At 40.7% G+C, this 27442-nt stretch overlaps 1 protein-coding gene and 1 pseudogene across 5 annotated transcripts in view; one reads left to right on the top strand and one right to left on the bottom strand.

Annotated features, from left to right (window-relative positions):
* GIGYF2 (GRB10 interacting GYF protein 2) overlaps positions 1-27442 on the top strand; it is a 162440-nt gene that overhangs the window by 10547 nt on the left and 124451 nt on the right. Inside the window, exon 3 of one of the 5 annotated variants that reach the window (XM_032753786.2) lies at positions 257-293. The exons of the other annotated variants lie outside the window; for them this stretch is intronic. The gene's annotated coding sequence lies outside the window, so the exon portion shown is untranslated. The remainder of the gene's footprint in view (positions 1-256; positions 294-27442) is intronic. 5 annotated transcript variants of the gene reach the window in all.
* LOC116810064 (elongation factor 1-beta-like) lies at positions 23092-24179 on the bottom strand (annotated as a pseudogene).

The following is a 27442-nucleotide window of genomic DNA, read 5'->3' as shown; positions in this document are numbered from 1 at the left end:
AGTGACAGAGCAAGACTCTGTCTCAATAAATAAATAAATAAATAAATAAATAAATAAATAAAAATAAAAATAAATAAATAATTAGCTCAGTGTGGTAGTGCATGCCTTGGTCCCAGTTACTTGGGAGGCTCCCTTGGGCCTGGGAGTTTGAGGCTGTACTGAGCTGTGATTGCACCACTGCATCCCTACCTGGGTAACAGAGCAAGACCTTGTCTCAAAAAAAAAAAAAAAAAAAAATTTTTTTTTTTTTTCACAGGATCTAGGGAATCCCTCTGTGGAAAAAATGGCTTATGGTAAGATTCTCAAATGATGTGGCAATGTTGATGGCATTGTAATTTTTCCTAAAATATTTTGGTTTTGCTAATTTTATTCTTTACACTAAAAGGAGGAAGAAAGGAGAAGAAAAAATGTTTATATTGTTCAGAAACAGTAGGAAGAATGATAGTAATAGCAATATGTTTTCTTCCTGTAGTGATATTGTGGCTAGTATCTTCTTTGGGAACAAAGCACCTTTTATTCAAGTTGTCCTGGGCCAGGAGGAAGTCTTGGGAGCTCTGGTCTCTTCAGTATTGGTCCTTTGGTTATACAGACGGACAAGGAATTGGCAGAAGTTTGTGAGGTTTAAAATTCCTCCTGTACAACAAGAATTTGGTTGTACAGACTGACAAGGAATTGTCTTGGTACTTTCTAATTGATAAATCATGGCTTAGGTCTTAAAGAGTAGCCATATCCACGGGCTCTCATGATCAGTTTCTTGGGAATTGATGTGTGGTGCTGCCCAAACCATGACCAGATGTCTTCAGTATAACTGGATTAGCAGCCATCCTGCAAGATCAGTGAATCAGAGAGCCTTACTTTAGATCTGGAATCTGACCCTCTTCTTAGCTTTTTGTATTACTTCTACCATTGGGAATTATTTATTTATTTATTTATTTTATTTATTTATTTATTTATTTTTGAGACGGAATTTCGCTCTTTTGCCCAGGCTGGAGTGAAGTGGCGTCATCTTGGCTCACTACAACCTCCACCCCCCGGGTTCAAGCGATTTTCCTGCCTCAGCCTCCCTAGTAGCTGGGATTACAGGCACGTGCCACCATGCCCAGCTTATTTTTGTATTTTTAGTAGAGACTGGGTTTCACCATGTTGGCCAGGCTGGTCCTGAACTCTTGACCTCAGGTGATTCACCTGTCTTGGCCTCCCAAAGTGCTAGGATTACAGGCGTGAGCCACCATTCCCAGCCTTTTTGTATTTTTTTTTTTTAATTAAAAACATATTTTTTTTTTTTTTTTGAGACGGAGTCTCGCTCTGTCGCCCAGGCTGGAGTGCAGTGGCACAGTCTCGGCTCACTGCAAGCTCCGCCTCCCGGGTTCACGCCATTCTCCTGCCTCAGCCTCTCCGAGTAGCTGGGACTACAGGCGCCCGCCACCACGCCCGGCTAATTTTTTGTATTTTTAGTAGAGACGGGGTTTCACTGTGGTCTCGATCTCCTGACCTCGTGATCCGCCCGCCTCGGCCTCCCAAAGTGCTGGGATTACAAGCGTGAGCCACCGCGCCCGGCAAAAAAATATTTTTTTTGAGACAAGGTCTTGCTCTGTCCCTCAGGCTGCAGTGCAGTGGTGTAGTCACAGCTCACTGCAGCCTCGACCTTCTCGGGCTCAGGTGATCCTCCCACCTCAGCCTCCTGAGTATAGGAGTACAGGCATACACCACTGCATATGGCTGATTTTTCTATTTTTGTAGAGACTGGTTTTTGCCGTGTTGCCCGGGCTGGTCTTGAACTCCTGGACTCAAGCTGTCCTCCCGCCTCAGTCTCCCAAAGTGCTAAGATTACAGGCGTGAGCCTCCATGTCCAGTGTTTGCACCTTTATTAATGAAGTTTCCTGTAATGTATTATAAGAACATACACTCTTCCTTAATTGAGGGCAGACTATATTGTTTAATTGTGTGGTGCAAGGAGGTGGGAGTTTGGGGACAGTGAACAGAATGGGAGATTGAGAAAAGGAAAGAAAAGTGACTTTGTACAAAATGAATTCCTCTGAAAATTGCAAGGAACTGGAAAAAAAAAAAGCAATATTGAGTACCATATCAATATGTAGTGAAAAGCTTGAGGGCTTTTGAGCAGAGAGATGTGGGTTTGATCTTTTGTTACTTGGCCAGGTGCAGTGGCTCACGTCTGTAATTCCAGCACTTGTGAGGCTGAGGCAGGTGAATTGCTTGAGTCCAGGAGTTGGAGACCAGCCTGGGCAACATGGCAAAACTTCATTTCTTTAAAAAAAAAAAAATAAATAAAATAAAAATGTAGCTGGGCCTGGTGGCATGGGCCTGTGGTCCTAACTTCAGCCTCACTGCAGCCTCAGCCTCCCAGGCTCAAGTGATCCTCCCATTGCACTCCAGCCTGGGTGACAGAATGAGACCCTGTCTCAAAAAAAAAAAAAAAATTTTTTTTTTCTGGCCAGGTGCGGTGGCTCACACCTGTAATCCCAGCACTTTGGGAAGCCGAGGTGGGTGGATCACCTGAGGTCAAGAGTTGGGACCAGCCTGGCCAACATGGAGAATCCCCATCTCTACCAAAAATACCAAAATTAGCAGGATGTTGGTGGTGGGCACCTGTAATCCCAGCTATGCGGGAGGCTGTGGCACCAGAATCTGTCGAACCTGGGAGGTGGAGGTTGCAGTGAGCCGAGGTTGTACCACTGCACTCCAGTCTGGGTGACAGAGTGAGACTCCATTCCAAAAAAAGAAAAAAAAGTTACTTATTACATGTAACTTTAGACAGGTTAACCTTTTGGAGCCTAACCATCCTTATCTGTAAAGTATGTCCTGTGGTTATTGTATCAATGGAAAATCTAAATATAATACTTGGCATGCATTAAGTAGGCTCTCAGTGAATGGTGGCTTTTATGATTGCTATTACTATGTAAATAGGTAAATTTTGATTGCAAAATTTCATCTTTTAAATTGGTTTTTCTTTTTAGATACAGGGTCTTGCTCTGTCATGCAGGCAGCTTGCTGCAGCCTAGAACTCCTGAGCTAAAGTGATTCTCTGGCTTCAGCCTCCTAAGTAACTGGGGCTATACACGTGGACCACCACACCAAGCCAATTTTTGTTTCATTTTACTTTTTAAAATTTTTTCATAGAGGCCGGGCGCAGTGGCTCTCACCTCTAATCCCAGCACTTTAGGAGGCTGAGGCAGGCGGATCACGAGGTCAAGAGTTCGAGACCAGCCTGGCCAACATGGTGAACCCCATATCTACTAAAAATATAAAAATTAGCCGGATGTGGTGGTGCGGGCCTATAATCCCAGCTACTTGGGAGGCTGAGGCAGGAGAATCCCTTGAACCAGGGAGGCAGAGATTTCAGTGAGCCGAGATTGCACCACTGCACTCCAGCCTGGGCAACAGAGCAAGACTCTGTCTTGGAGGAAAAAAAAATTGTAGAGGTGAAGCCTTAAGCCTGGTCTTGAGCTCCTGGGCTTAAGTGATCCTCCCGCCGTGGCTTCCCAAAGTGCTGGGAGTAGAGATCTGGGCCACTGTGCCTGGGCTCCAGCTGATTTTTAAAAAGTTATATATATATATTTATTTATTTTTTTGAGATGGAGTCTCGCTTTGTCGCCTAGGCTGGCGTGCAGTGGCGTGATCTCGGCTCCATGCAAGTTCTGCCCCCCGGGTTCATGCCATTCTTCTGCCTCAGCCTCCAGAGTAGCTGGGACTACAGGAGCCTGTCACCATGCCCGGCTAATTTTTTGTATTTTTAGTAGAGATGGGGTTTCCCCATGTTAGCCAGGATGGTCTCGATCTCCTGACCTCGTGATCCGTCTGTCTCGACCTCCCAAAGTGCTGGGATTACAGGTGTGAGCCACCGCACCTGTCCTAAAAAGTTATTTTAAGAGAGGGTCTCGCTATGTTATCTAGGCTGGTTTAGAACTCCTAACCTCAAGCAATCCTCCCACCTTGGCCTCCCAAAATGCTTGAGATTACAGGTATCATCTACCATACCAGCCATCTTTGTGAGTTTTGAATAGACATGTCAGTGAGTTCTGTCTGTAGGTCTTTTGTCTTTAAAAAAATATTTAAACCCAGCAAATATTTGAATGATTGCCTTGTGCCAGGTGCTGGAATAGCCCTGGTGGTTGAGCAAAACACATACTGTTCTGTCTTCATAGGCTTTACAGCCCAGTGAGAGAGGCAGCCAAACAATCATTTAAGTAAAATCCAAAATGTGAAAAGTCTTTCTGTCCTTGGAAAAGGTACAGTTTGAAAACACTAGATACTTTTTGAATAAGTGTCACATTTTGGATCTTGGTGTTCTTTTTTCTTTTCTTTTTTTTTTTTTTTTTTGGAGACGGAATTTCGCTCTTGTTTCCCAGGCTGGAGTGCAGTCTCGGCTCACTGCAACCTCCGTCTCCTGGGTTCAAGCGATTCTCCTGCCTCAGCCTCCCAGGTAGGTGGGATTACAGGCACCCATTACCATGTCCGGCTAACTTTTTGTATTTTTAGTAAAGACAGGGTTTCACCATGTTGGCCAGGCTTGTCTCGAACTCCTGACCTCAGGTGATCCACCCACCTCGGCCTCCCAAAGTGTTGGGATTACAGGCGTGAACCACTGCTCCTGGCCAGATCTTGGTGTTCTTATTGTCAGTGATATTGTATACCCTTTGATATGCTCTCTAGGGTATGTATGTATGTTTTAAGTTATGTGTTTTTTATTTGTTAATTTTTTTTTGTTTTTAAGGCAGTGTCTTGGTCAGTCACCCAGACTTTGGAGTGTGATGGCACAGTCTTGGCTCCCTGAAACCTCTGCCTGTCCTCCCACCTGTACCTCCTGAGTAGCTGGGACTCCAGGTGTGCCACCATGCCTGGCTAATTTTTTTTTTTTTTTGTATTTTTTTATAGAGATAGGGTTTCACCATGTTGCCCAGGCTTTGTCATTTTTTCTTCTTTCTCTGAGGTAGATGTTAATCAACTTTTTGATCTTAGAATCTCTTTACTGTCTTAAAAGTTCTTGAGGGCCCCAAAGAGCTTTTGGTTTTTTAGTTATATCTGTTTATCGTATCAAGAAATCTAAAAAGTATTAGTTCATTTAAAAATAAACTCATTACATGCTAACATAAATAGATTTTTAATATGACATACCTATTTTCTAAAACATTTCTAAAAATTTGTTTATAAAATTGGCGTTGTTTTACCTTTTTACAGATTTATGTCTTGCTTTATAGAAGGCAGCTGGGTTATATTTGGTTCTGCATTCAGTCTGTTGCTATTTATTACTTTGGTTGAAGTATGTGAAGGAAAATTATCCTCACAATGATATATATATATATGTATATATATATAGTTGTAATAGAATTTTAATAGCTTTTACAGATAATTGCAGATATTCTTTGATATTACACTAAAATTCGACCAGCAGTGTTTTTTTTTTTTCTTTTTTTGTATTTTTAATTTTTATCGCTTTACTTTAACACTGGGTAACCAAGTAGTGTTTTTTTTTAAAGGTTAGTTGCAATATGAAATCCGAGTTATATCAATAGTTTGTCCTCTGTAAATATAAAATCCATTTGTCTATCTTCCATGTTGAATGGATATCTTACATTATATAGTATCAAAAAACCACTTTCATTGAAATCAGCACTTACCAGAAAAGCCTTTAAATATTGGAAAACTTTCTAACTCATGGTGATGAATAGAAACTTTCCAAAATTCCAATTTTTGCTTGAAAGGTCAAATTTTATAATTGGCAACAGGTACTCTGAATTGTTTTTCTTGAAGTCTCATTCATTTTGAAAAAAATGTCTGCTACATACCCTAGTCTGGACAGCCGTATTGTGTGCAGCTATTCTTTCAAGTCAAAATTATGTTCTGTGAAAAAAAGCAGCTAGTGGAGCTTGTAACCCAAAACAATTGCATTAAGTATCATTCTACATGACTTTGTATGCAGTAGAAATGCATATTTCCCATTTCATCATGCAGATTATTAAAAAGATGTGTTCCTGGGGATCAAGATTAATACAGTTAATAGTTTTTACTCCCTTGTCATGGGCATTTGTAATAAAATTGGCTTTTCCCTCCCTCTCTCTTATGAGTACATGTCTCATGGCAGTGAAGAATATAGTGACTGCTGGTACAGTTTGTTGCAATTAACTTCAGTCATGCGATAGTGCCAGCAGTTTTCCCCATCACTGCACAGTCTGTGCAAGTGTCAACACATTGAAAAATGAAAATAATATTTTAGTTTTTGCAATAGAAGATTCTCAAACTAGCAAATGAGATCACAATAGTATTTTATAATAGTATTATTAAGAAAATACATCATGGATGCCCTGAAAGAGTTTGGAGGTCCATAGATTATACTTTGTAAACTGCTGCTTTGAGGAGTGGAACACGTTTCAATGTTACATTTATGTATGTTACATCGATTTTTTTAAAAAACGATTTTAAAACATAAGTGTTTGAAATTGGAATAAACACATCACTGAGGGTTTTTAGATATTACTGAGTTTTTAGTGCTGAGTAGATAAGAGTTTGTTTATCAGTTAGGATGAGTTATAATTTTCTGCTATGAAGAAAATGTTCTATGAACCTCCACCATCCAGTACTATAACTACTAGCCAGTTGTGTCGGTTGAGCACTTGAGATACTACTAGCTGGTGTGACTGAGGAACTGCGTTTTTAAAAAGTGTAGAAAAAACTTTTTTTTTTTTTTTTTTTTTTTGAGATGGAGTCTTGTTCTGTTGCACAGGCTGGAGTGCAGTGGCATGATCTCTGTTCACTGTAACCACTGCCTCTTGGGTTCAAGCTATTCTTCAGCCTCAGCCTCCCAAATAGCTGGGATTACAAGCACCCGCCACCATGCGCAACTGATTTTGCATTTTTTGGCAGAGACAGGGTTTCACCATGTTGGCCAAGCTGGTCTTGAACTCCTGACCTCAAGTGATGGGCTCACTTTGGCCTCCCAAAGTGCTGGGATTACAGGCATGAGCCACTGGGCCCGGCCTTAACTTCTAAATTTTAACTTTTTTTCTTTAATAATAGGCTTTAGTTTTTAGAACAGTTGTAGATTTACAGAAAATTGAGAAGATAGTGCGGAATTCCAGTTATTAACATCTTACATTACTATGGTACATTGTTATAATTAATAAACCAATGTTGATACATTGTCATTAATTAAAGTCCCTCATTTATTTACATTTCCTTAATTGTACCTAGTGTCTTTTTCTGTTTCAGAATTCCATCCAGGATACCACGTTATACCTAGTCATGCATCCTTAGGCTTCCTTAGCTATGACAGTTTCTCTGTCTTTCCTTGTTTTTGATGACCTTGACAAGTTTGAGGAGTACTAGTTATTTTGTAGAATGACTCTCTTTTAGAATTTGATATTTTTCATGATTAGACTGCGGTTATGGATTTTTAGAGGAAGATTACAAAGTGCCATTTTCATCATATTGAGAGTATATATGTTAGCATGATTTATCATGCTTGATGTTGACCTTCATACTTTGTTAGGTTTGTCCACTGTGAAGTTAGTTATTCCCCCTGGTGCCCTTGAGGAACTGATTTTTTTTTTTTCTTTTTTTTGAGACGGAGTCTCGTTCTGTCACCCAGGCTGGAGTGTAGTGGCGCGATCTTGGCTCACTGCAAGCTACGCTTCCCGGGTTCATGCCATTCTCCTGCCTCAGCCTCCAGAGTAGCTGGGACTACAGGCACCCGCCACCATGCATGGCTAATTTTTTTGTATTTTTTAGTAGAGACAGGGTTTCACCATGTTAGCCAGGTCGGGAGATCTCGTGATCCACCCGTCTCGGCCTCCCAAAGTGCTGGGATTACAGGCGTGAGCCACCGTGCCGGGCCGAGGAACTGATTTTAAAATTTTAGTTAATCTTAATTTAACTTAATTTAGTTAATCTTAATTTAACTTTACATAGCCACATGTATGTGGCTAATGGGTGATGTGTACAGTACAGTTGTAGATAATGTTCTTCAGTTTTAAGTTTTAGCTAAAACTTTAACATCTGTTTTAATACCTTTAAAGAAGGCAATTTAACATAAAAGAAATATTAAAGCTTAGTCTTGGAATACATTGCTTTTTGGGGGGTGCAGTCTATTTACTTTTAGTAAGTTTAGTCTTTTTAAAAAAGAACTTTTCTGAGGTAAAATTTCCACACAAAATACCTTTATTTCAAGTATACTCATTAAGTGTACATTTTGATGAGTTTTCAAAAATGCACACACTGATGTAACTGTTAGTGTAATCAAGATATGTAACATTTTCATTATCCCCAGAAGTTTCCCCCAGCTGTTTTGTAGTCATTTTTCCTCCTCCACCACTGTTCTGTTTTCTGTGACTTATTGATTAATATTTGTGTCTTCTAGAATTTCATGTAAAGGGAAATCATTTTTAGGTCTGGCATCTTTTTTTTTTCCTATTTTAATACTTTTATGTTCAGGGGTACATGTGCAGATTTGTTACATAGGTAAATGTGTGTCATGGGGATTTGTGGTATAGATTAGTACCCATTAGTTATTTTTCCCGATCCTCTCCCTCCTCCCACTCTTCACCCTCCACCCTCTGAGAGGCCTCAGTGTGTGTTGTTTCCCTGTGTGTGTCCATGTGTTCTTATTATTTAGCTGCCACGTTTAAGCGAGAACATGTGGTATGTGGTTTTCTGTTCCTGCATTGGTTTGCTAAGGATAATGGTCTTCAGCTCCATCCGTGTTCCTGCAAAGGACATGATCTTTTTCTTTTTTATGGCTGCAGGGTCTGGCATCTTTTGCTTAACATAATTATCTGTGATTCATCTGTATTGCTGCATGCAAATAGTTTGTTTTTTAATGCCAAGAATTTTCCAAGGTATGACTTTACAGTGTTTGTTCATAACATTATTTATGAACATTTGGATTGTCCTCAGTTTTGGGCTGTTAGAAGTAAAGCTGACCTTAATTTCATGGCATAGGTAATGATTCAGAGTTGTATTGGGTTGCAGTGTTTATCACAATACTGTAAATTAGAAATTTGAATTCCTGTTAGGAAGGAGAAAAGCCAGCAGTAATTGTAAATACAGATAAGCAGTATCTGTAACTTTTTTGAAGACATGCCATAGAAAGGATAATTCACATAGAAATAATGTTTTGCAAGGTTTCATGTGTAGTGTATGGGCCAGGTAGATGTAGACAATTCCTTGGACTTTTGTTGGCTTTCCGGGAAAAAAAAAAAGTTCTTTGTTAATTCCTTAGGTAAAATGTTTAGTAATAAAGTGAATATTGAAGCCTAAGTTTGCTTTTTGAAGTTTGGTCATCAGTAAATGTGTTAACAGATCATATTTTAAAAGTTACTCAAAAATGTTGGTGTATTTATTAGTGAAGAGATTTAGTATTGCCAGATGAGGTGGATGCCGAAGGAAAAGGTGTTTTCTGCTATAATAGATGGGAGAAGAATTTCCTTTTTTTTTTTTAAACCTTAAAATTCATTTTAAACCACATTAAAGTTGAAATGAGTGATAACTTTTATGACATTTATGTTGGGACTGTAAAAGTATTTCAACAGGCCAGGCCTATGCTTTTTGTGATAATTGAAATACATTTTGTTATAAAGTAATTAAAGAATATTGTAAGTTATGAGGATAGAGGACAAATCATTAATTTCACCTCACTAATATTCCTTTGTCTTGTGTTCTTTTTGCCTTTTTTGGACATATATATAACTATATTGTGTGCAGATGTTACTATAGCTGTCTTTTATTGAGTGAATGTGCCACTTTTACAAGATTGCTTTCCGTCTTCTGCTGTTATAAGTAGTGTGGGTCCCCCTCATGTTTGGACTTTTCCTTTTCATCTTAGCTGTTTTCTGACATTTGGAAAAAAGCATTAGAAGATCTACATTCTTTAGCCTAGTAAATGAGTCTTCATTTGAATGTAGACCTCTTTATGGTCTTAGGAGCTGACATATTTGAAGATTATTTTATCAAGATAATGGTGTTATTTGTTTTGTTTTGTTTTTATGAGACAGAGTCTCACTCCGTCACTCTGGCTGGAGTGCAGTGGCACGATCTTGGCTCACTGCAACCTCCACCTCCCGCGTTCAAGCGATCCTCATGCCTCAGTCCTCCCTTCTAGCTGGGATTACAGGCATGTGCCACCACACCTGGCTAATTTCTTTTTGCATTTTTAGTAGTAGAGATGGGGTTTCACCATGTTGGCTCAGCTGGTCTTGAACTCCTGGCCTCATGTGATCTGCTGCCTTGGCCTCCCAAAGTGCTGGGATTACAGGCATGAGCCACTGCGCCTGGCCGGTGTTTTTTTTTTGTTTGTTTGTTTTGTTTTTTCTTTTCTAATGGCAAAAATTTAAGCAGGGAATGAATTTAATATGTTATCGGAAGACATTCATTTAAAATAGTTTAAATAGCTTTGTTTCATGCTCACTGAAGTTTTTTTTTGATACAGGGTCTCACTTTGTAGCCCAGGCTGGAGTGCAGTGTCACGATCACAGCTCACTGCAGCCTCAACCTCCCGGGCTCAGGTGATCCTCCCACTTCAGCCTCCCCAGTAGCTGGGACCACAGGCTAGCACCAGCACACCCAGCTAATTTTTGTTTGTTTTTTTTTTTTTTTTGTAGTGATGGGGTTTTGCCATGTTGCCCAGGCTGGTCTCAAACTCCTGGGCTCAAGCAATCCAGCTGCCTCAGCCTCCCAAAGTCCTGGGATTACAGGCGTGAGCCACCATGCTTGGCCTTGAAGTATTTGTAATTGCTAAACCATTTATGATTTAACACAACTGGAGCTGGGCATAGTAGCTCATACCTGTAATCCCAGTGCTTTGGGAGGCTGAGGCAAGAGGATCGCTTGAACCCAGGAGTTTGAGGTTACAGTGGGCTGTGGGCACAGCCCTGCACTCTAGCCTGGGCAACAGTTGAGACACTGTCTCTAAGAAACAATAATAATAATTGATAGGCAAAATATGGTAAATACATGCACAAATGTGAAGTTTATAGTTCAATACATTTTTACATGTATATGTACTTTTGTAGTCACCACTTAGATCATGATAGTGAACTTTTCCAGCACTCCAATTCCCCTCTCCTTCCTGTTTAGTAGTCTTCTCTTCCCATGATGAGTACTTTCCTGACATCTGTCACCGTTTATTATCTATTTGTCTTAGTCTGTTTGTGTTGCTGTAAAGGAATACCTGAGGCTGGGTGATTTATAAAGAAAAGAGGTTTATTTGGCTCATGGTTCTGTAGGTGGTACAAGAAACATCTGCTTCTGGTGAGGGCTTCAGGCTGCTTACACTCATAGTGGAAAGCAAAGGGGAACCAGTGTGTGTAGATCTCATGGTGAGGGGAGCAAGAGAGAGAGAGAAGAGGGAGGTGTCAGGCTGTTTTTAACAACTAGCTCTCTTGGGAACAAATAAAGTAAGGACTCACTCATTACTGTGAGAGTGGCACCAAGGCATTCATGAGGGATCTGCCCATAATCCAGACACCTCCCATTAGACCTCACCTCCAGCATTGGTGATGAGATTTCAACATGAGATTTGCAGGGGTCAGATACCCAAACCATAGTACTCTTCTTGAACATCATGTAAAAGGAATCATACAGTACATGTTTTTTTCTAGCCAGCTTGTTTTTCTAAACATGATATCTGGGTGATTTTGCAGTATCATTGTGAATATCAGTAATTTTTTTTTGTTGTTGTTGTTTGTTTTTTGAGACTAAGTCTCACTCTGTTGCCAAGCTGGAGTGCAGTGGCAAGATACTGGCTCACTGCAGCCTCACTGCAACCTCCACCTCCCAGGTTCAAGCTGTTCTCCTGTCTCAGCCTCCCGAGTAGCTAGGATTACAGACGCCCACCACCATGCCCAGCTAATTTTTGTAATTTAAGTAGAGACAGGGTTTCACCGTTGTTGGCCAGGCTGGTCTCGAACTCCTGACCTCACATGATCCACTCACCTCAGCCTCCTACAGTGCTGGGATTACAGGCGTGAGCCACCGCGCCTGACTGGTTCTTTTTTTTAAATTGCTAAGTAATATTTCATTATATGAGTATACTTCAGATTGATTTACCTGTTGATGTACATTTGCAATGATGGACATAATACCCAAATGTCAGTTTTTGACAATTACAAATAAAGCTACTATGAATCTTTTGTCTTTTGGTAGAAATATAACTTCAGTTTCCTTGGGTGTATGTGTAGCAGTTTGTTATGGGATCAGAGGGTAGGCATACAGTTTAGATTTAATGGATATTGCCAATCTTTTTTGAAGTAGTTGAACTAATTTGCACTAATAAAGTTGTTAATCTTGTGTTATCTTAATCCAGATCTGGCTAAACTAAAAATCGCTGGCTGCTGTAGTGGGGACAGAACTACTGATTCGTTTAGTATGTGTGGAGAGTGCTAGAGGAGTTGGTCTTTTTTCTGCTTTTGGAAAAACGTAGGTAGGCAATGGGAATGGGGGCAGATTCAGGTTCCTTGGTATTCATTCTGTGTTAGTCTTGTGGCAGACTATACATAGTACTGGCTGGACTCCATCCCAAATTTCGCCATATTTTTTCTGGGTAAGTTTTGCGTAGCTAGGAAATAGAGATTTGTAGTAGCACTTTTTTCTTTTTTTGAGACAGAGTCTCGCTTTGTTGCCCAGGCTGGAGCGCAGTGGCGTGATCTCGGCTCACTGCAACCTCTGCCTTCAAGTAGTTCTTCTGCCTCAGCCTCCCAAGTAGATGGGATTACAGGTGAGAGCCACCGTGCCGGCCACATAATTTTTATAATAAAGATCCAGGGGGTTTTCAAAGGTGTGTATGTTTTGAGTTCTTAGTGGAATAGTGGTGGTAGCTAATCCGTCTTCAAGACTTCTGGGAAGCAGTATTCGAGAACACTGTCAAAGTTAAGTATCAAACACTGTGCTGGAATCTGACTCAGCAGCTACTTTGGCTTCTCCTTGCTGATTTTACCCACATGGGATTTACTACGTAGATTTGCCACCTTTTTTGTTGAAAGTGATTTCCTGAGCTCAGAAGTTGCTTGGTTCCTCTAGTCTGTTCCAGGCTGTAAGAAAATGGCAGGCTAAGAGGGAGAGGTCAGAGTCTGTCTTTTCTTTATTGTAAACTCAACAATAAGAAGGACCTAGGTTGATTTCTTTCTTCTCCTGGGAAAATGTACTCAGAGGCCCACAAAGTGATAGATGAGGTCCCAAAGAGGAGATGAATAGTTAAAATAAAGAGGAAGTCATGAAAATTATAGAAAAATGTAGGGAGAAAAAGAAAAATAATTATACTAATAATCAGATAAAATAACTTATAGTGAGGTCTAAATTTAGCTCAGTTATTTAGAAGTTGACAAAAAGTCTAGCTTATAAAATATTCACTGTCAAGGACAAGGATACAGTTTATTGAAGAAGACAGCTTATTGGTATTATTGCATAAGGAATATATTACTTGAAGTCACTTATGTGTAATTTTGAGTAATAGACAAAGTCTGAAAAAGCAGTTATGTAGAAATATTCTCTCAGCTGTTTGTTATATGTTAAGTTCTAGGGTACATGTGTACAACGTGCAGTTTCGTTACATAGTTGTACATGTGCCATGTTGGTTTGCTGCACCCATTAACTTGTCATTTACATTAGGTATTTCTCCTAATGCTATCCCTCCCCCAGCCCCCCATCCTATGACAGGCTCCAGTGTGTGATGTTCCCCACCCTGTGTCCAAGTGTTCTCATTGTTCAATTCCCACCTGTGAGAATGTGTGGTGTTTGGTTTTCTGTCCTTGTGATAGTTTGCTGAGAATGGTGGTTTCCAGCTTCATCCGAGTCCCTGCAAAGGACATGAACTCATCCTTTTTTGTGGCTAGATAGTATTCCATGGTGTATATATGCCACATTTTCTTAATCCAGTCTGTCATTCATGGACATTTGGGTTGGTTTCAAGTCTTTGCTATTGTGAATAGTGCTACAATAAACATGTGTGCATGTGTCTTTATAGTAGCATGATTTATAATCCTTTGGGTATATATACCCAGTAATGGGATCACTGGGTCAAATAGTGTTTCTAGTTCTAGATCCTTGAAGAATTGCCACACAGTCTTCCACGATGGTTGAACTAGTTTACACTCCTACCAACAGTGTAATATATATATATATATATTTTTTTTTTTTGACAGAGGCTCACTCTGTTATCCAGGCTGGAGTGCAATGGCGTGATCTCAGCTTACTGCAACCTCTGCCTCCCAGGTTCAAGCAGTTCTCCTGCCTCAGCCTCTTGAATAGCTGGGATTACAGGCATGAACCACCACGCCTGGCTAATTTTTGTATTTTTAGTAGAGACGGGGTTTTGCCGTGTTGGCCAGGCTGGTTTCGAACTCCTGGCCTCAATTGATCTGCCCACCTCAGCCTCCCAAAGTGCTGGGATTACAGGCATGAGCCACTGTGCCCCGCCTCTCTCAGCTGTTTTTTTTTTTCTCTCAGCTGTTTTTAAGTCAAGTCTTTAAAATATGTGATAGACCTACTTGTTTGAAGTCCTTATCCCTAGAGTTGGAATAGCCAAAGAGAGAAAAGGCCAGAGGAGGGAGGGAAGAACCTGATCATCTTCTCTGTCAGAGTTGCTTTCAGCATGAGAAAGATATGCTAACAGAGTGGTCTCAGAACTAACAGTATTTTGCCCACATTCCTTCAGAGGCACTGTCTTTTTCTGACTCCTTCCTCAAAGGTTTGAGTGCCCCTGTCTTTCAGAGATGTGAGGACAAGTTCTCTCAGAATTCCTGAGACCTGCCAATTCCACTATGCCATGCATTCCTGTCATCATCTGTCATTGTCCAGAATGAAAGTCCATCTATTTATTCATTCTTTTTTGTAGTCTGATCTTCATACCACTCAGAGTTTCTTCTTCCCTTGACCAAATCTCTTGTTTAATTCCTAAGACTTTCCTCTTGAATTCTCTGAAATGTTATTTTTGTGTTAAACCTCTCCCCTCGCGTTCATAAGATGTTTTTAGGCTTTCTTGTGGAAACTGAAGCCCATCTGCCCTGGTAATCTTACCTTCCCTTTAGCCCTCTGAGGTTAACAGTAGATTTTCTTGCACTAGGGTATGTCAGGATGCAGAATCAGGGTCTTCATCCTTCTCCATTCACAGGCTCATTCTATTCCTTTATTAGGATGGCTCTTCTGCCTAGCTTGCTGCTGTTCCTTTATGCAGTTCTTTAATATCCTTTCACACATTATCTAGTTTAGGTGATAGATCATATACGGTCAGGTTAGCCATTTTTTATCTATCTTTGTGCAAAACTCTCTTTCCTCTGAAGTTCATGCTGTCTGACAATGCATCTCTCTTCCCATCCTTATTATCAGAAAAGGACTCTGTGGTCTTACCCTTTGATTCATTGTTTTTTCTATTTTTGTCTCTGCCATTATCCTGAGGTTGCTTTAGAGTCTATGTAGCTGATCCATCGGGTTCTCCCAGGTTCCTGGTTTCTTGTCTTTTACTTTCATCTCTAGTTCTACTAGTGCTTTCATTTTTATTTCTACTATACTTGCTTTTTGGCATTACCAACATCTTAAATTTGTCAACCGTCTTCTGTTTTTACACCCTTCCCCACAGTGTCTAAATCACACTTCTGCCAGCACTCTCTACTTTGTGTTCTTATTCTTCCCTTTACCGTGCTGACAAAACCCTAACCCTGGTTTCTTGTGGGCTCTCTGCCCCATACTCAGGCTGCTAGGTTGGAGAAAGAAGCCCACAACCACCTTGCAGATTAGCTTCCCTCTTGTATTAGCCCATTTTCATATTGCTGTAATGAACTGCCTGAGACTGGGTAATTTATGAAAGAAAGAGGTTTAATTGACTCACAGTTTTTCATGGCTGGGGAGGCCGCAGGAAAGTTACAATCATGGCAGACGGAGAAGGGGAAGCAAGGCACCTTCTACACAAGGCAGCAGGAGAGAGAAGTGCCAACGGAAAGGGGAAGAGCCCCTTATAAAACCATCAGATCTGATGAGAACAGCATGGGGGAAACCGCCCGCATGATTCAGTTACCTCCACCTGGTCTCTCCCTTGACACGTGGGGATTACAGGGATTACAATTCAAGATGAGATTTGAGTGGGGACACAAAGCCTAACCATATCACTTCTCTATCTTTATTGGGTCTTTAGAGATACTGTAGCTAAGTGCAACAAGGTGTTCTGAATTGGAGACTGGCACAGAACAAGGATGTTGGAAAAACTGATGAAATCTGAATAAACTCTGAAGTATAGGTAATAGTGATGTACCAATGTTGGTTTCTTAGTTTTGACAAAGTATTGTGTAACGTAAGTTGTTAACATTAGGGGAAACTGACGGCACTTTCTGTATTATCTTTGTAACGTTTTAAACTATAATTATTTCTCAAGTTTATTTAAAAAAAAAAAAAAACCTCTAGCATAGAACACAGCAGCTATCAATTTCTTTAGTTTCCTCAAACCCTACCTTATCATCTTCTCTGTCATTTGCCTACTTTTCTGAGAAGATTGAAGCCATCAGTTTGATGAATTCCCCTCAGTTTCCTTTATTTTTGTTTTTTTGTTGGTTTGTTTATTTTAAAATTATTTTTTATGTAAGTTTTGTAGAGACAGGATCTTGCTGTGTTTCCCAGCCTGGTCTCAAACTCCTGGGCTCAGGCAATCTGCCTACCTCAGCCTCAGTGCTGGGTTTCCTGGCATGGGCATTAGCTTGGCCTCAATTTCCTTTTAAATTCCCCTACCCCCTTCAATAAAACTCTGCATAACCTCGGAATCATTCTAAGTCATTTGGATCTACTTTCCTCTGGTTACAAGTAGATAGGAGTAGTTTTTGTTTCTGTTTGTTCTGTGAAACCCTCATACCTCCTGCCTTCTCAGAGATTTAATTTACATAATATTTTTATTGAATTGTTAAAATTAACCTTTTGACTCTGCTAGTAACTTTCCGTTGGGGATATATCTAAAACAAAAAAATGGAAATTTTCTTTCCATTCTTTCTCTTCTCTCTTCCACAGCCAAGATTCTTTTCTTTATTTTATTTTATTTTTTTTTTTTTTGAGGCAGAGTCTCGCTCTGTCACCCAGGCTGGAGTGCAGTGGCATGATCTCGGCTCACTGCAACCCCGCCCCCTGGGTTCAAGCGATTCTTCTGCCTCTGCCTCCTGAGTAGCTGGGAGTACAGGCACACGCCACATGCCCAGCTAATTTTTGTATTTTTAGTAGAGACAGGAGTTTCAACATACTGGCCAGGCTGGTCTCGAACTCCTGACCTCGTGATCCACCTGCCTCGGCCTCCCGAAGTGCTGGGATTACAGGTGTGAGCCACTGTGCCCGGCCTTTTTTTTTTTTTTTGAGATGGAGATTCGCTCTTGTTGCCCAGGCTGGAGTGCAGTGGCATGATCTCGGCTCACTGCAACCTCCACCTCCCGGGTTCGAGTGATTCTCCTGCCTCAGCCTCCTGAGTAGCTGGGATTACAGGCTTTTGCCACCACGCCTGGCTAATTTTTTGTATTTTCAGTAGAGACGGGGTTTCTCCATGTTAGGCTGGTCTCGAATTCCCGACCTCAGGTGATCTGCCCGCCTCGGCCTCTGAAAGTGCTGGTATTACAGGTGTGAGCCACTGCTCCTAGCCTTCCACAGCTAAGATTCTTATTTTTGAGATGGAGTCTTGCTCTGTCACCCAGGCTGGAGTGCAGTGGTGTGATCTCAGCTCACCACAACCTCCGCCTTCCGGGTTCAAGTGATTCTCCTGCCTCAGCCTTCTGAGTAGCTGGGATTAACCAGCGCCCGCTGCCACGCCTGGCTAATTTTTTTTTTTTTTTTTGTATTTTTAGTAGAGGCGGGGTTTCACCATGTTGGCCAGGCTGGTCTCGAACACCTGACCTCAAGTGATCCACCCATCTTGGCCTCCTACAGTGTTGGGATAACAGGCGTGAGCCACTGTGCCGGCCTCACATGTAAGATTCTTGAAAGAGTTGACTGCATTTGTGGTCTTCCCTTTCTCACCTCCCAGTCATGCCTCACTCCATTGAAATCTGGCTTTGTCCCCCACGGCACTCCTAACTGCATTCTTCCAGATCATCAATAAGTTCATTTTCGAAGCCAATGAAGAATTTTCAGTCTTCTCTTTTTTGACTTAAATATTTGAAACTTTTTTGTTTGTTTGTTTTAGAGACTGTCTAGCTCTGTCACCCAGGCTAGAGTGCAGTGGTGCTATCATAACTCACTGGAGCCCTGATCTAGGCTCAAACCATCCTCTCACCTCAGCCTCTCAAGTAGCTGGGACTAAGGCAAGTGCCACCATACCTGCCTAATTAAAATTTTATTTTTTTGTAGAGATGAGCTCTCACTGTGTTGCTTAGGCTGATCTCAAACTTCTGGCCTCGAGTAATCCTCCTGCCTCAGTCTCCTAAAGCTTTGGGATTACAGGTGTGAGCCACGGCACCTGGCCTAATATTTGAAACTTTCAAATACTTCCCTTAAAAAAAATGTACCACTACCATCTTTGTTGTATGCACAAATTAGAAACTTAATAGGAAAAGGGAATTATCCATAATCCTACCGATTAGAAGTATTAACATTTTGGGGCATATCTATATATATCCAGTGTATTTTAAAATATTTTAAATATAATCATATTCTCTGTATTCTGTAACTTGCCTTGAACACTTAATATGTTGTTGGTAACCTTTCATGTCAGTGAAGTTTAGTTACTCATCACCTTACTCTTCCCTACTAGATTGAATTCATTCTCCTCCAGATAACTATCCTCAGTCATCTTTCTAAAGTACAAATTTTATCCTGGAAACTTTCCTGCCCAAGTCTTTTCATAACCTTTCATTTCCCTTGGAATATGAAATGCAAAGCCTTTTGTGATGTAGCCACTGCTTTACCAATCTTCACATTAGTTTTTTAGCCTATTGAACAAATTGATTATCTTCCAAAAGAACCTAGGTCTTTCTCCTTTACCCTTTCCTGCACCTCCCCCTCTACCCCTTTATCCTTAAAGACTGCCTCATTCATAGTATCTGGTTTTTGGAGTCCTTATAATACGGGTTTGACCTTGTGCGAGCTGCTTAACTTTTCTCTGTGCCTCATTTCCTCATCTACAAAATTGGGCCAAAGAATCTATGTCAAATTAAGAGAATATATATGAAGCACTTTGAACTCTTAGTAAGCACATAGTTAGCTCTCAATAAATGCTAGCAAATATTATAATTCAACAGATCTTCAGTGTTATGCTTCTCATTTTAGGATAATCTTCCCAGTATTCCCAGAGCTTACTTTGCATAGTTCATTGTAGTGCTTATCACATGGTACTCATTGTCTTTTTATTAGACTGGCGCCTTGAGGGCAGGAGTTATCATTGTATTCCTTGTTCATAATGCATACAAGTAATCTGGTTAGGGGTTACCAGATAATATTAGCAGTGTCCATTAGATTTTTATGTTGGATCAAAGAAAATATTTCATGGGATTTTGTTTAGAAAATCCACCCTTATTTATATATTTTTGTATATGAAGTGTGTTATTCTGTAGAAGAGGTTGGGGCTACTTGTAAAAGTTTGCAGACCAGAAGAGCTCAGGACATGGATCCTTTGGTCAGCCCTTCAGGTGGCCAGTAGTAGTAATGGCTTTTAACTTTTTGCAGTTTGGAGTGTAAAAGGTAAGCAAGATGAGGCTGGGTGCCGTGGCCCACACCTGTAATCCACCTGTAATCCACCACTTTGGGAGGCCAAGGCGGGTGGATCACTTGAGGTCAGGAGTTTGAGACCAGCCTGGCCAATATGGCAAAACCCTGCCTCTACTAAAAATACAAAAATTACCTGGGTGTGGTGTTCAGCGCCTGTAATCCCAGCTACTGGGGAGACTGAGGCCGAAGACTCGCTTGAACCTGGGAGGCAGAGGTTGCAGTGAGCCGACATTGCACCACTGCACTCCAGCCCTGGTGACAGAGCGAGGCTCTGTCTCACAAAAAAAAAAAAAAAAAATCATATGGGAGCACACCCTTCTCCCCACCCCCAAATACCGTTTGTTAAAAATTTTAAAAAGAGCAAAGTAAATAAGCCACAGTGGTGCATGCCTATAGTTTCAGCCACTGGGGAGGCTGAGGTGGGAGGATTGCTTGAGCCGAGGAGTTCAAGTCCAGCCTGGGTAACAGTGAGACCCTGTCTCAAAAACATAAAAGTTAAAAAATAAATAAATAAAATAGTTTTTAGTTTTTAAATAGGTCCTATAGCTTTTGAGGATTTGAGATTTCTACTAGGTTAAAATTTATTTTAAAATATACGTGACAAGATTTCGAAAGTACAAAAAGATAACTCAATGGAAGATAGATCTCGCCCACTCCATACCTCTAGTTCTTCTTTCTAGAGGACTGTCACTTAGGTGAACTTTAATTTTCTATAAAGAAATTATATTATACACTAAGCACCTGTGATTTTAGAAGTCTATCTAGTAGAGATAAAAGCATAAATATATGAATAAAAGGTTGTTTATTGCAGCATTGTTCATAAAGGCAAAAAAGTAAAAGTCATCCATGTCATCCATTTCTGTGGAATGTTACACAGCTTGCTTTTTTTTTTTTTTGGCGCAGAGTCTTGCTCTGTTGCCCAGGCTGGAGTGCAGTGGTGCGACGTCAGCTCACTGTAGCCTCTGCCTCCCGGGATCAAATGATTCTCATGCCTCAGCCTCCTGAGTAACTGGGATTACAGGCGTGCATCACCACACCCAGCTAATGTTTTGTATTTTTAGTAGAGACAGGGTTTCACCATATTGGCCAGGCTGGTCTTGAACTCCTGGCCTCAACTTGATTCACCTTCCTTGGCCTCCCAGAGTTCTGGGATTACAACATGAGCCACTGTGCCCGGCCCATTATACAGCTTTTAAAAACTGCAACTTAACTCTTTATCTGTTTATTGGAAGTTTGTCCATGCAAATATATTGAGAGAATTGCCTGTCTCAAAATAAGGTATATAGTATGATTCTTGCTTTATAATAGCAAATAGCTAATCCCCTTTCCCCACCACATATATGTGAACATGTTTGTCTGAATGTGAAGTATGGAGGCATACACACTAGGCTGTTAACATGTTTACCTCAGGAAATGGGAATAGTGGGGAGGCAAGAGTAATTATGAACTTCTTGGAGGTTAATATGGGTCTATTTTAGTTATAGAGAATGTGGTGAGAATAGTACCTTGGGGGAGAAAACTAGAGTCAGTGAATTTGAGTTTAGTGAAGGGTTTGGGCTAGAGATCTCTACCTCTGTAGTCTTTCTCTTTCTTCCTGTATCAGCCTGTACAGTGATTGGTGAGGCTTTGTTCTTGTTCTTTCTTAAGATTTCTGCTTTGGGGTAGCCTTATTCAATTTTTGGTTGTAACTCTATGGATTCACTTCCATTAAATCTGTGTCTTTCTATTCTGATTACTCTTCAACTCTAGGTCTTTTGGATAGCTCCTCAGTCAAGCACCTTGCACTTATTTTGTTCAAAACCATCCTCAATATCTGTCCCCCTAAATTCGTTTTTCTGTTTTCTGCTTCCTTTTAAGCTTTATAATACACATTTGAAAAATACCCACAACATTGAGTCCTATAGATTCCATTCCATTTCTGTATCCTGTGTTTTATTTAGATTTTCCCTTCCAGAGGGAGCAGTGCTTTTACACTTTGGGAACTATTTTATGGAGTAGGTGTTTGAATAGATCCTTGGTTTTGTATGAGCCATTCTAAGGGAGGGAGGTCAGGCTTCTGGGGGAAGGGTATGTCATAGCACAACTAAAGAGGAAGGAAAATGCAGTGGACGGTAGAAAGTTCTCATCTGGCTTTGAGTTGGGAGGTGAAACAATAGGAGATTGAGTTGGGGAGGGAGGCATGGGTTGTCAGATTGATGATACATAGTAGGTTCGATTGGACTTTTTTAGAGGAGTGTAGGCCATGATCAAAAAGGTGCCTTAGGAAAATTGAACTTGAGGCCCAGTCAGGGAAGCAAATGAGAACTTTTGTTATAATAATCCAGACATACATTAATACAGTTTGGACTATAATGAAAGAGGAATTGCAAGAGGAATCTTGAAGGAGAAGTAGGCTAAATTTGAGACAAAATGACTGGATATAAGGGATGGAGTAGAGAGTGTTTCAGATGATCTGGGCTTTTGAGACTGGCTGACCAGTAAACTGAAAACAGTAGTGCCTTGATAATGTGATCAGTCAGTGATCCCATGCCACATTGGTCATGGGAGAAAAAAATCAAATTTGTAATTAATTGCGGGGTGGGACCATCTCTCCCAGCCAGTGGCCGGTTACAAATTTGTGGGCAGATTTTTAAATTGCTGTTGTTAAAATGACACCCCTACTCTCTGCATGCCCTCTTTGCCATTCCGTAATTTAGAGGGAAATAAAGATGGGCAAAGAAATATGAGGATAGTGCTGGTAATGGAGGAAAAGGGAGATCATAGTTTCAACAAAAAGAAGGGAGGTCATAGTTTCAACGAAAAACAGTCTACAGAGGCAGGATTGCATGATGGAGCAGAGCGTCCAGAGTCTGGTTCAAATCCTGAATTGCTTTATAAACTCAGAGCCCTTTCCTTTTCCTTTTCTCTTTCCTTTTCCCTTTCTTTTTCCTTTCCCTTCTCTTTTTCTTTTCCTTTCCTTTTCCTTACTGGGTCTGGCTCTGTTGCGCAGGCTGGAGGGCAGTGGCATGAACAAGGCTCACTGCAGTCTCGACCTCCTGGGCTCTCAGTCCTCCCACCTCAGCCTCCCAAGTAGCTTGGACTGCAGGAGCATACCACCACGCACAACTAACTTTTGTATTTTGTGTAGAGATGAGGTTTTTGTCGTGTTGTCCAGACTGTTCTTAAACTTCTGAGCTCAAGTGATCTGCATGCCTCAGCTTCCCAAAGTGCTGAGATTACAGGTGTGAGGCACTGCATCTGGCCTCCAGAGCTGTTTTCTAAAGGTCACAAGTCTTCTAGGCGTTTGAGCTGAAAGCGTTTGGATAGTTGGGGTTTAAAATGTTGCCCTAAGCTCCTTTTAACACCTCATTACATCCTTAGAAAAGACTATTCAGAAATAATGCACAGTTTCCATTCCAACTAATTTAGAGGCAGAGTGTAAGACCATGCTTCTAGTACATGTAAATGCATTAAACCTGGGCTCATTGAAATTGATTTGGAAGGAGCTGTCCGGGATGGGCAACTCAGAATTAAGAGAATACAGTATTTTTAAGCGCATAAGTTAGATTTCTCCAGCATTCATGCCTCTTAGATTTCCTGCTTTGAATCATAAAGAAGAATGAGCAGAACATTGTTCTGAGTAATGCAGGTCTCTTTCTTTGATAATTAAATAACTTGGTTTATTATTTTTAGTTGTTTTTTTTTTAATTAACCTGTCAAGCTTTTATTTAAATGCCATGACCCAGGATGGATTTTAGATTTTGTTGAAAGCAGCCACATCCATGGACTGCGCATAGTCCTCAAAAGCAGTGATCTGCTTCTCCAGCATATCTGTTCCAACTTTATCATCTTCAACTTCACAACGTATTTGAAGTTTCTTAATTCTGTATCCCACTTGAACTAGTTTAGATGATCCCCAGACTAAGCCATCTGCTTGAATGCCTCTGATGCACTCCTCTAATTTCGCCATATCTGTCTTATCATCCCAAGGTTTCACATCTAGTAAGATGGAAGACTTGGCAACAAGTGCCGGTTTTTTGGCTTTCTTTGATTCATGTTGTGGAAGGCGTTCTTCCCTTAGCCTCTTCGTTTCTTCACTTTTCTCCTCCCATCAGATCCAAAGAGATCAGTGTCATCATCATCTTTACTATCTTTAGCTCCTCTTCCTATAGTGTCGTCCATATCCACAGGACCATACTTGCCCAAAGCTTTCTTCACTCCTGGAAGGCTGGCCATTTCTTTTTCGTAAGACTTGATGTGATTATACCAATGAAGGGCGTAACACAAGTCAGCAGGTGGTGGGCGGGACGCTGCTTCAAATACTGCCACATCTGCTTGTGATGCCACATACCCCTCGATGTAGCTCTTGTCCACCAGGTAGTTGTTGAGCACCTGGAGGCCGGCAGGGCTTTTCAGGTTTCCGAAATCCATGGCATCAGCTGTATCTGAGAGCTGAGGAGCAGCAGAAAGAGCTCAAGTTGTGGGCGCCCTGCGCTGAGACAGGAAAAAAATATTCTTGGGTTTTTAAGAGTTCTTCAGAAATCTTTACTTTAGGGACCAGGTGCAGTGGCTCATGCCTGTAGTCCCAGCAGTTTGGGAGGCTGAGGCAGGTGGATCATTTAAGGTTAGGAGTTCGAGACCAGCCTGGCCAACATGGTGAAACCCCGTCTCTACTAAAAATACAAAAATTAGCTGGGTGTGGTGGTGCATGCATGTAATCCCAGCCATTCAGGAGGCTGGGGCAGGAGAATCACTTGAACCTGGGAGACGAAGGTTGCAGTGAGCCAAGATCATGCCACTGCACTCCAGCCTGGGCAATAGAGCGAGACTCAATCTTAAAAAAAAAAAAGAAATCTTTACATTAGGAAATAATTTTCTTGTGGAAACCATGTTGTAAATGGTAGTTGGGTTCCCAGCTCAAGACATTAAAAAATCTTCTGAGCTCTTAATAGTTGTGCATTGTAGTAGTTTTGCAGTACTCAAAGATTTATAGGTGCAATGATAAAGTAGACCCAAACAGGATTTCCTTGCTTGTTATTGTTCCTTAGATGCTGCTTGAATCTGGGGCTTCGTTTATATTTCAAGACTGCTGCCTGTAGGGGCTCCATCTGTATCATTTGTGTTAATAGTGACCCTGGAGTTTTGTACTTCCAGAACCTATGTGAGCATATGTGATGGCCTTGTAGTAAGTTAAAGGGGAAAAAATTAAATCACTAACAATGAATTTAGTATTTTCACAAATAGCAAATACTTTGAATTGTAGTTGAGATTTACCTGCTTTATAAATTCAGTCTGATTTAAATCCTGACTTGCTTTATAAATGCAGAGCCATTATTCAGTGCCCTAAAATCCTCTACGGGTTTGAGTTTAAAACTTGAGTTTAAAACATTTGGCTGGATGGGGCTTGAAATGGTGGTAAAACCGTTCCTTCAGGATGTTTAGTATTAAAGAAAAACCTTACAATTGATGTGGTCTCCACAGCTCTAGTTGATGTAGTCTCTTCATCTCTGTTTGTCATCCAAGTAGGTCCACATACTTTTAGAAAACACACTGAATTGATTTATGTTACAAAAAGTCGTAAGGCTGATGTGTAAGCAGTGATGCCTGTTTCAGTTTAACAGTGGGCACCTTTCCTGGGGTCTGATCATTGCTACCTTGACAAGTCATTCATTTGGAATGTACCATAATTTTAATTGAATCTAACATGTGTCAACTATAAGATTAATCATTTTGTGCATTACTGCCAAGAAGACCCTGGCACATCTGGCACAGGCTTTTCTTGTTAGAATTATTTTATATATTTTTAAAAAAGCTCTTTTAAACTTATTTAGCAAATAAGAATGGATTTTTATTAAACAGTATATCCTTTTATTGCATGTATGAAAATGAAAATAGAAGTAAAATAAATTTGTTAAGATAGTCCTAAGATTTCTGGGTATTTAGTCTGACTTTTCTAAATCACTTTTCAACTTGGCATCATAGAAGTCTCCTGCTTTCTTCCTCCCGCTCCCCACCAGTCGTTCAAAGTATTGGTGGTGCAGTAGTTAAGGGAATGCTCTATTACTCTGTCATCAGTTTAAAATTTAGTCGTTTGATGCTTGTGAAGATTTTAAGAGCAATATAAGCTATTTAATTTTCAACCCCTTTTAGTACTTCAGGGCTGCTGCATGTGGTTATATGGGTTGTGCAGTGTCATCAGTATCGGTAGCAAATGATAACAGACTCCATTGGCTTGTATGTTCTTTCCCCCCTTTCTTTCTGAGGTCCTGTAAATCACTTGGAATCATTCTTTGAATGATGAATAGTTACTTCACTAATACTCCATGGCTGTATTTGCTTCCTTTCAGTTATACAATAAATTTAGTTTTGATACAGAATCGTATTATTTTGAAGACATTTAAAACAGCAGTTTAAAAAATTGGCCCTTGTTCAGACAGCTGTAACACAACTTGCACCCAGATAGTAGCAGTTGTAACTTGGCATCAGTTTTAAGATGCATTCTAATTTCAGAGAAATTAAAATGTTTAAAAAAGTGTTTTCTTTTTTTATTTTAATTTTTTAATTTTTTTTTTTTTTAATTGAGACAAGGTCTCGCTTTGTTGCCCAGGCTGGAGTGCAGTGGTGCAATCACGACTCATTGTAGTCTCAAGCTCCACAGCATAAGTGACCCCCCCACCTCAGCTGGGACTACAGGCTTGCACCATCATGCCCAGCTAATTTTTGTATGTTTTTGTGGAGACAGGGTTTTGCCATGTTGCCCAGGCTGGTTCCACCCACCTTGGCCTCCCAAAGTGCTGGGATTACAGGTGTGAGCCACCATGTCCGGCAGTTATGTTTTCTTTGAATCACCGGTTGTTTTAAGAGATGAGGAGGGGCTGGGCGCAGTGGCTCACACCTGTAATCCCAGCACTTCGGGAGGCCAGGGCAGACTGATCACGAGGTCAGGAGATCAAGACCATCCTGGCTAACCTGGTGAAACCTTGTCTCTACTAAAAATACAAAAATATTAGCCGGGTGTGGTGGCACGCGCCTGTAGTCCCAGCTACTTGGGAGGCTGAGACAGGAGAATGGTGTGAACCTGGGAGGCAGAGCTTGCAGTGGGCCGTGATCACGCCACTGTACTCCAGCCTGGGCGACAGAGCGAGACTCAGTCTCAAAAAAAAAGAAAAACAACAAAAACAAAAAAAGTGATGAGGAGGGTACTAAGTTTACCTCAGTTTTAGTCTGGTTTGCACCTTTTGTGTGGTAGGGGAGCAAGGAGTCAGGGTCAAGTAAGAACATGATTATCTCCCTTGGAGTCTGCTTGGTTGACATAGGGCTGGAAGTACCTTTCAGAAGGAAGGCAGGTAAATGAATAGCTGATTATGAAGGTTAACACACTTTTACTTTGCTGTTTCTAAGCTTTAGACATATTTGTAGTTTATTATTTTTTAGATCATTTAAACAGAAGCAACATGGTGATAAAGGGAGAGAATCCTTAACTTGGTCCCCAGTGCCATGTGTGGTGTATCTTAGAGATATTTTACAGTATACAGTTGTCCGTCAGTATCCATGGGGATTCGTTCTAGGATGTCCTTCAGATGTTAAAATCCTTGGATGCTCAAGTCCCTAACGTAAAATGGCATAGTATTTGCGTATAACCTATGTACATACTTCTATATACTTTTAACACCTCTAGATTACTCATAATGCTTAATACAACATAAATGCTGTGTAAATAGTTGTTCTGCTGTATTGTTTAGGGAATAATGACAAGGAAAAGAAGTGTCTATACATGTTGGTACAGACGCAATTA

The sequence above is a fragment of the Hylobates moloch genome, unplaced genomic scaffold, assembly GCF_009828535.3.
Source record: "Hylobates moloch isolate HMO894 unplaced genomic scaffold, HMol_V3 SCAFFOLD_1, whole genome shotgun sequence".
In the NCBI taxonomy this organism is placed as follows: domain Eukaryota; kingdom Metazoa; phylum Chordata; class Mammalia; order Primates; family Hylobatidae; genus Hylobates; species Hylobates moloch.
The sequence above is the reverse complement of the archived record's forward strand: the minus strand, read 5'-3'. Positions and strand labels throughout refer to the sequence as shown.